Raw genomic sequence first — 9,440 nt, forward strand, 5'->3', positions numbered from 1 at the left:
CAGGAGAAGGTCACGAGATTCCTTAGCATTGGAGAACATGTACATGGAACGGCTATCAAGTGCAGTCATTGCGGGCTGGCGTCACTTAATTTTTTTGCTGCATTTCAAAACAAATGGATGAAATGTTTTGTGGAAGTGTAACGGTGCTGTTAGTTATGCTGTTGGGATGTAGAAGCAAATGAATCAGCAGCTTTCTTAATGTCACGGAAGAATCCCCCAAAGCCATGAGGAGGACGCTACGTGCATCACGTCGTTGAAGGACGTTACAATGTTCGGCACTCCGAATTCTCCGAGGACGGAGTCCTTCATTCAGAAATTTCCCATTGACGGAGAAGGATGCATATGTGGTATCCTTCGCGGTCCCAAATCACCACATCCTATGCGCGAGCCTTTGACGGTAGTGGTGGGCGATACTGCAAAATTTGGTATCGAATACGATAACAAATACATATAGGGTCGTATTGCGGATACCGATACCAATCGATACTTTTATAAAAAATACTTTTGTGTAGGGGGAGCGCATTTCATCTATTTTGAGGTGAAATGAAAGATCAATTTTTAGGCAATATGTTTTTATTAATGTATTGAAGTGCACAAATATTAGTTATTAGGCACTGTAGATTAATACAAACCAAATTTCAGCCTTTTTAAAAAATAAATAAAAGGGATAACAAAAAAATTTCCCTTTTTTCTGGTTTTAAAATCAAATGGAAGTGGAGTGAGTTCCTCCTCATTTCTTGTTGTGTAGATCAGCATTTTCCTTGTCATGTGGGTTTTAAGTGTTTGTATAGGTTGTGTGAGGTGCACACAGTACGAACGCTCTTTTTAACGTATCACAAGTTGCAGTATTATCATTAGTGCCGTTAAAATAGATTCACAACAATACTTATCTCTCGGCACATCTGATCTGTCATTCAACGTGCTATTCAGTCTTGCTGTTACTTGCCCGGTGTGTCAGCGAGTCACGTGACGGACACAACAAACGAATACAGCAGAGGAGCAGGGGGAGGTGGGAGGAGGAGCAATGTGGGCCAAGATGTGAGAGCGGCGTTTGCTCAGGAAGGTGGGAGTGGTGGGACGATAACTGCAAATTTGGTACGATCCGATACCAAATACATATAGGTCCGTATTGCCGATACCAATACGATACTTTTACTTAAAAAAATACTTTGTGTAGGGGAGGAGCATTTCATTTCTGAGGTGAATGAATGATCAATTCAATATTTTGTATTAATGTATTGAAGTACTTTATTATTAGTATTAGGCACTTGAGAATGAATACAAACCAAATTTATGCCGTTTTAAAAAAACATAAATAAATAAAGAATAACAAAAATGTTGCGATGTCTTATTCTGAGCCATCCACATAACTAATGGCACAATATGACATGACCAACAAATTAGCCTATCTTACAAGCTACTCGGGTATTTCTCTGCCTCTCTGAAATGACCTCCCAACGAAACTCTGTCTCGGTGCCGGGGGTCTGGAAGTGGATTGATTTCCTCCTCATTCCTTCTTTTTGTTGTTTGTAGATCAGCATTTCCTTGTCATGTGTTTTTAAGTGTTGTATAGGTTATAGTGTTGTCCACAGTACTGAATTCTTTTTTTACACGTATCACAAGTTCAGTATTATCATTTAGTGCGTAAAAATAGCTCCACACAAACACTCTCTCCTCTCGGCCATCCTGATCTCATTCAATGTGCTTTCAGTCCCGCGCTCCTCGCGCGTTGTGTCAGTGAGTCACGTGACGACACAACAACGAATCACAGCAGAGGAGAGGGGGGAGGAGGGGCAATGTGGGCCAAGATGTGAAAGCGGCATTTGCTCAGGAAGGTGGAAGACCCAAGCAAAGTATAGTGAAGTAGAGGAGAGAGTATCTAAATTAAAATATCGATTCATGTACAGGTATGACAAATACCAATACCAGCGTTGGATCGATACTATCGATATTTAAATCGATCCGCCCACCCCTAGAAGACACAAGCAAAGTATAGTGAAAGTAGGAGGGAGATATCTAAATTAAATATCGATTCATTTACAGTGTGACGATCAAATACCAATACCAGCGTTGGCATCGATACCATCGATATTTAGATCGATCCGCACCCCTATTGACGGCTCGTTTAAAAAAAACAGCTGATATAAGCGGGAGTTCGAGCGGCATCGCTGACGGTGAAGTTCTAATTTAAATGTAAGTATCTTTAGTGTGTGCCGTACATTTGTTATCACCGTTAATGTTTTACATTAATGTCAAGCTTAACGCTTTAAAGCTTGTACAATTGCTATAATAATTAGGTAGACCCACCGAGTGACGAACTAACTGAACCTGTCAGTTAACATTCGGCTGTTAGCTAGCTAGGTTGCCGTTTGTAAAGTTTAATGTGGCAAGTTCATCTCTTTAATGCCGTTACGTAATGCGTAAGTTAGCAATAGCAGAGATTTAGAAAGTTGGTGTTTACACTGGTTGTATCTGTAGACGGGAATTATCCTGCACCATGTTAACTTCACTAGCCCGTTAACGAAGGCTGACATGTATGAGCACTCCCGTGTAATACGGTATGTTATAGCATTCATAACGTAGTTAAACATCTTTATGTTGTGTAACTGTCTTTAACAGGGACTAACGGAGGCGGTCACCAAGGACGGCAAAGCCACGACCAGCAGGGAGACAGAGGCCAAAGAGAGATGTTGAATAACATTGCGCTATATAAGATTGTCTTTCTAACAATAAATGCTTTAATTAATGGTTTGTCCGTGTCATTAGTTCTTGGGCTTGTAGTATAATATAGTTTTCAAGGTCTATTTTCCCATCAAATTGTGACCTGGCAGAGGAAACTTCAATTATTTACTATAAGTCAACAATTATATTCAGATGCTATCTGTAAACTGTTTAAAAAAAAAAAGTAGCTGTTAAAATTAGCTTGCAGTTTACTGCATACATGTAAGATTAGCTTATTTACAGGTCAAGAAATGAAAAATATGATCAGCAAATACAAGGTTAACCAGCTAATGAGCTACCACAGGCAGGTATGACATGCAGTGAACTGAAGTGAGAAGATTAAATATACTGTTGAAGTGTCAAAACATGAAAAGTCTACCATTGATAAAAATCCGCCAACACAGTAAAGGTAGGTGTGTGTAATGGTCAGGGTTTTACGTTCTGATGAAGAAAATACACAGTGGACTTACCTGTATAATATACTTGTGATGCAACTGTAACAGGACAGGTGACTAACCTAAAACTTCTCCTTGTCTGCAGTCTGCAAGCAACACCATCATCGGCCTCGCGTCTGATCGCCTTCATGTTGAATAATATACTTGTGTGTACAGTATATAGTAATGTTTGAACATGTACACCTTACGAGTTGTTACAACAGCATCAGAACAATTCCACGTCAAAATTAACGGAAATAACAGTAACAATAATAGTTTTCTATATAAACACCCAAGAACTTAATGACACGGACAAACCAGTTAATTTAAAGCATTATTGTTAGAAAGACAATCTTTAATATAGCAAATAATGTATTCAAAATCTTTCTTTGGCTCTGTCTCCCTGCTGGCGTGGCTTTGCCGTCCTTGGTGGCCGCCTCCGTTAGTCCCTGTTAAAAGACAGTTAACACAACATAAAGATGTTTACGTTATGAATGCTAAACAATCCGTTATTACACGGGAGTGCTCATAAATGTAGCCTTCGTTAAACGTTAGTGAAGTTAACTCGGGGCAGTGTTACCTCCGTCTACAGATACAACCAGTGATAAACAACACAAACTTTCTAAATCTCTGCTAACGTTACGCATATACGGTAACGGCATATAAAGAGAGATGAATATGCCACCGTGCATTAAACTTTACAAAGACAGCAACCTAGCTAGCTAACAGCAGAATATTATATAATAGGTTCAGTTAGCTAACGTTAGCTCGGGGTGTATCTACCAAATTATTATAGGAATTTGTACAAGCATTAAAGCGTTAAGCTTTACATTAATGTAAAACATTAACGGTGATAACAAATGTACGGCACACACTAAAGATTTAAATTATAACTTCACCGTCAGCCATGCCGCTCGAACTCCCGCTGAGGTCCGCTATTATAATTTTTAACGAGCCGGCAAAGGCCCGCGCATAGGATTGTGGGTGATTTGGGACCGCGAAGGATACACATATATGCATCCTTCTCTGTCTATGGGAAATTTTTATGAATGAAGGACTGAGTCCTTGGAGGAATTCGGAGGATTCTTGACATTGGAACGGTCCTTCGGCGGGCGTTGGACGTTGATGACGTGGCATCCTCCAAATTCTGGCTTTTGAGGATCCTTCCTGACATTGGGGAAACACCCATTGTTGCCTGGGGATAAAACTAATTTGTGCCTACTCCCGGTCAGAAAAAGACCACTACAGTGGAAGGTTTGAATTCCAAACAGCCGCATAAGCTGCTTGCTTTGACACAACCACCATGGTTATAAAGCAATGTTAAAGCAAGGATCTAAGTAGCGGAGGTATTTTGCAAGCGTGTAAGTTAGTATGGCAAACTTGCACAATGTTCCTGCAAGATGTCCCCTCGTTGACTCCAGGGAAATGAATAAGAGTTTGGTTGTAACATTAGTATATCCATGGTCAAAAACACACATGGTGAAATACACTTAGCGGAGGTATTAATTTCCAAACAGACATAGTAGTCACCAGTAGTACTGCAGACCACTTGCTGGACTCAGTCCACAGAGCCCAGAAGCCTGCCCCCACAGTTGCACTGAGCGGTTGCTTTCTTTGATTCAGTTTATTAATATTGAACATGTTCCATTTAAAAATTGCACCGAATTCGCATCATAGGCTACACAGCAACACACCTGCCAATTGAGAAGTAGATTGGATGAACAGTTTTGGAGATATTCAAAGGACAGACACTCACAGATATTCCTTGCTTTATTGTTTAGATAATTGCAAAATGTCTCACATTTTATTTTAATGCTAAGGTACAGGTTCTATGATATAACTACCAGAATCCTCTCCACCCCCCACTAGCAGCCCCACTGCTCACATATAGCACATATGTAAAACCCCTGTCTTTTCTATTTTTCAGTTTTTCTTTCTCCATTTTTCTGTCTTTCTCCTCTGCCTCTCTCCTCTTGACCTCTCTGTCACACATTCAGCTCCAGGCAGGTAAGTGACACCCCTCCTCCTCCTCCTTAACCCTACTGCATATCAAAGGCATGTAACCTGATACAGTCACCTCTATTCCATCATTAACACACCTCTGTACATTTTTTTCTGCTCTGTGAAACACAGCTGGAACCCACTTCTCAACCTCTTGTCTTTCACTCTCGTTCTCTACATCATTTCTGTCCTCCTCTGTCAAGATCTAATACAGTGCTGTCCGGGGGACTGTCTTCCTCATTCTATTTTATTCCTATACAATGTTATTCACTATCTGTTCATCCTCTTCTCCAACTCTTGTGTGCCATTTCCTCATTTATCAATGCCAAAGTTGCAATACAAGACAAAAGCAGCACCAAGTTATAAATATTTATATTCATTTGTATTTGAAAGCACATACTGTTATTACAGTATTAATGTACTATACAATCATTGCAAAGGTATATACATGTTTGCAAGCAGAATACCATGTTTATTTTTATCCAACAAAGCATTTCAGGATCAACAACAGCAGCTATACTGATTTTTATACATCACAACATATGGATAGTAATCTTTGCATGTGTCATTAATTCCATGCTGCAGATGGTGGTAATCTTGGATTTCAGACTTTTTTTCTTCCAGGTATAGCTGCAAAAATTTGTGTGGACCGGGAACCATCACCTTATAGTGGTGGAGAAGTTTGTGTGTCTCTACGAACCTGAGGGCTGTGTTGTCTGAAGCTTTGTGCTCAGGGTCTCCCAAGACAAAGTGGTCTCAGGTGGAGGGCCAAACAAAGACTGATTCCAAAACCCTATGAGCCAATGAGGTAGCAATGAAGACCCTGCCTGGAGCAGGCACGCAGCCCTAGTCTGGAGCCAGGCCCAGATGGAAGGCTTGTCAGCGAGCGCCTGGTGGCCACAAAGTATTTAGCCTTCTTGACAATCTTGATTGGACTCCTGTATGGGGCTCCATTGGGGACTCCATAGTTCTGTTGGGGGACTTCAACGCATATGTGGGCAATGATGGAGATACATGTAGAGGCGTGATTGGGAGGAACAGCCTTCCTGATCTAAACAAGTGTGGTTGTCTGTTGTTGGACTTCTGGTGGTTAAGACTGAAAGTCTTTCCGGGATATGCTATCCCGGAGGGATTCAGAGGCAGTTGCAAAGTACCGAAGAGCTGCAGCCTCTGCCATGAAAGAAGCAAAACAGCGGGTATGGGAGAAGACATGGAGAAGGACTTTCGATTGGCACAAAGGTGCTTCTGAAAAACTGTTTACCATCTCACGAGGGGGTAGCGGGGAACCAACCAACCAAGCAAGCTGTGTACAGTAAGGATGGGATGCTGTTGACTTCAATTGAGGAGGTAATAGGGCGGTGGAAGGAGCACTTTGAGGAACTCCTAAATCCAGCTGACACATCCTCTGTGGTAGAGGCGGAGCTGGAGGATGGAGGATTTTCGTCAATTACCCAGGGACTGGGAGTCAGTGATGTAGTTAAACAACTCCACAGTGGCAAAGCACCAAGGATTGATTAGATCCGTCCAGAAATGCTGAAAGCTCTGGGCAAGGAGGGGCTGCCTTGGTTGACATGCCTCTTTAACATTGCGTGGAGGTCTGGGACGGTGCCAAGGGAGTGGCATACTGGGTTGGTGGTTCCTTTCTTCAAAAAAGGGGACCAGAGGGTGTGTGCCAATTACAGGGGTATAACACTTCTCAGCCTCCCTGGTAAAGTGGATCTGGAGAAGGTGTAGGACCTGGTTCCCTGGGAGGGGCTGAGGGAGTATGGGGTGAGGGGATCCCTTCTCCCGTGCTATCTTCCCAGCACAGCCAGCTGGGAGGAGGCATAGGGGTAGACTCACAACTAGATGGAGGGATTATATCTCCAACCTGGCCTGGGAACGCCTCGGGATCCCCCATTCGGAGCTGGTTAATGTTGCTTGGGAAAAGTAAGTTTGGGGTCCCCTGCTGGAGCTGCTCCTACCACAACCCAATAACGGATAAGCAGACAAAGATGGATGGATTCAAGATGCTAATTGAAACGGAAATTTATTTAAAACTATATATTATAACAGTGCCTTGTTTCTGATGTGCCTAGACACATCAGTACCCGCTGGTTGAAAGAAACACGTTCACACTTCACTGGAACAAATAGGATGAAATATCAGACATTACACTGACAGTCTGCATAAGTGTTCAGTTTTTGCAACTTGTGTGTATGTGATGTGGAGTAGTTTATTTTAATACAAAATTCCAATGTCATGAATCTGTACTAAAAACAAATACAATTATTTATCTCAGTCATCATGTCTACACTTCTTGTTGAATGTGGCTCAGACATTCACAGTGCCCAGAGGATTTATCCTGACTTTGGAAATCCCCCCTGATTTTTCACCATGAGGTTGATATTTGTGGCTTTGAGTGACATGTCTTGACAACTATTAAATGGGATGTATCAATTTTTGGATATCTATAGACTATTAACAAGCACCATCAAGTCAATTTTGAATTTGTCCAATACTTTGTTTATGATCAAACATTTGCAAAATTAACATTCCCACCAGCTTCTCGCTGTAATTTGTGTTTAGGGCTAATTAACAAATGCTAGCATGCTAAAATAAAATGGTGAACATCGTAAACATTATGCCTGCTTAACATCAGCATGTTAGCTTTCACTTTGTGAAAATTAGCATGCAGACATTAGCATTTAGCTCAAATTATCACTATCACTGTGGAGTAAGCATGTTTTCAAGGAGAAACGCACCGTTTGATAGCTGTGGCAGAAAGGTGGGGTTACCTAAATTATTGATATTGATTCTATGAAATACATTTTAGGTTAACAAATACGAGTGCAGATTGAGTTCATGAAATAGTCATAGTATTCCAGGAAGTTAGTTTTCCAGAAGCGTCCTCTTAGTTCCTAGCATCCTTAGGACTTGAACCTGTTTTACATTGGTGCCTCCTAGTGGTAATATAAAAAGACCTTTTGCATCAAATAAGACATTTCAATCATAATTTGTGATTTATTAATGAGGTTCATATCTTATTCATAGTTAAATCCATTGTTCAAGTGACAGGCTAAAGAAACTGAATTGTAGTGTTGATTTAACACATTACTTTATCGTGTTTGCGGCCCTTCAAACAAAGTGCGGGCATAGTCTATCTTCAACATTGGTAAATAAGATATAATTAATGGTGGCATATGCAGCAATCATCTTTGTGACCCATCAATTAAACCCAAAATGTCAAGACATTTAAAAAAGTAAAATTAAACAATATCCAATATGGACTCATGATGTTGTGAATAAAACTTCAACAAAAATATATTTGCAGTATACTGCATTTTGTGTCCAATGTAGTGACCTCAGTATAATTTTGCCAACCTACACCTTTAATTAATAAATTTAATGTTGGACCACGTCAGCACTTTATTTTAAGGTCCACAAAGATGATGAAGTAATGAATAAGTTATATTTACTTGATTACAACACTGCAATGCTTCAGAATATATGTACATTGCTGTGACTGGTCAGTTTTTTTGAAGAACACATGAATGTCATTAACAAATCAGAAATCATGATGGTTCAGTCAGATAACATAGTTGACCTCAATCTGTTAGTCAGGCATTCAGCCTTCCAACTCATCTGAGATGAGAACGACATGACCAACCTACTCTGTCTACTCTGGGGAATGTTTGTCTTTATACTACAAAAATGATTTAGTTTTTTTCACTTAATTATATGAAGTAAACAGCCCATTCACAGACCTTAAAGAATGTGGACGGAACTTTGTTGAAAGTGTACAAGGAAGGAAATATATAAATGATGATGGACAAAAGAAGTGAGTGCGACAGGTTTAGGGATTTGATAAAAAGCATTTCGTTAAAATCCAAATGTGAAGCTGATTCAAACAGGCCAAATTACATTATGTTTCTGGCGCCTTTTGGCCAGAAAATCAGTTATTGCAGGTTTAAACATAATGAAAGTTATGAATAAGTCAGCTAAAGACTAAGACAAAGTGGTCAGAAGAAAGACCTTTCTTGTTCTCACAAAAAAAGTTTGTGATAACATTGAGATGTCAAAAGATGATGCAAATTGAGTTAGGGGTGCTCTGAGGAAAGCCATAACAACTTGTGTGTGCCAAGCAGCGAGTGGTTCCTGTATTATTGATTGGCTATAGTTAGAGAAGGAGATTGAGAAAGACAAGTACAATTTCGACAGACAGAAGACACGCACAAGTTACACAACATGCAATGCATGAATTATTTGTGTGTGTATGTGAGTTTGTTCATTCGTGGGATCCAC

This window comes from Etheostoma spectabile, chromosome 20 (genome assembly GCF_008692095.1).
Source record: "Etheostoma spectabile isolate EspeVRDwgs_2016 chromosome 20, UIUC_Espe_1.0, whole genome shotgun sequence".
NCBI lineage: Eukaryota > Metazoa > Chordata > Actinopteri > Perciformes > Percidae > Etheostoma > Etheostoma spectabile.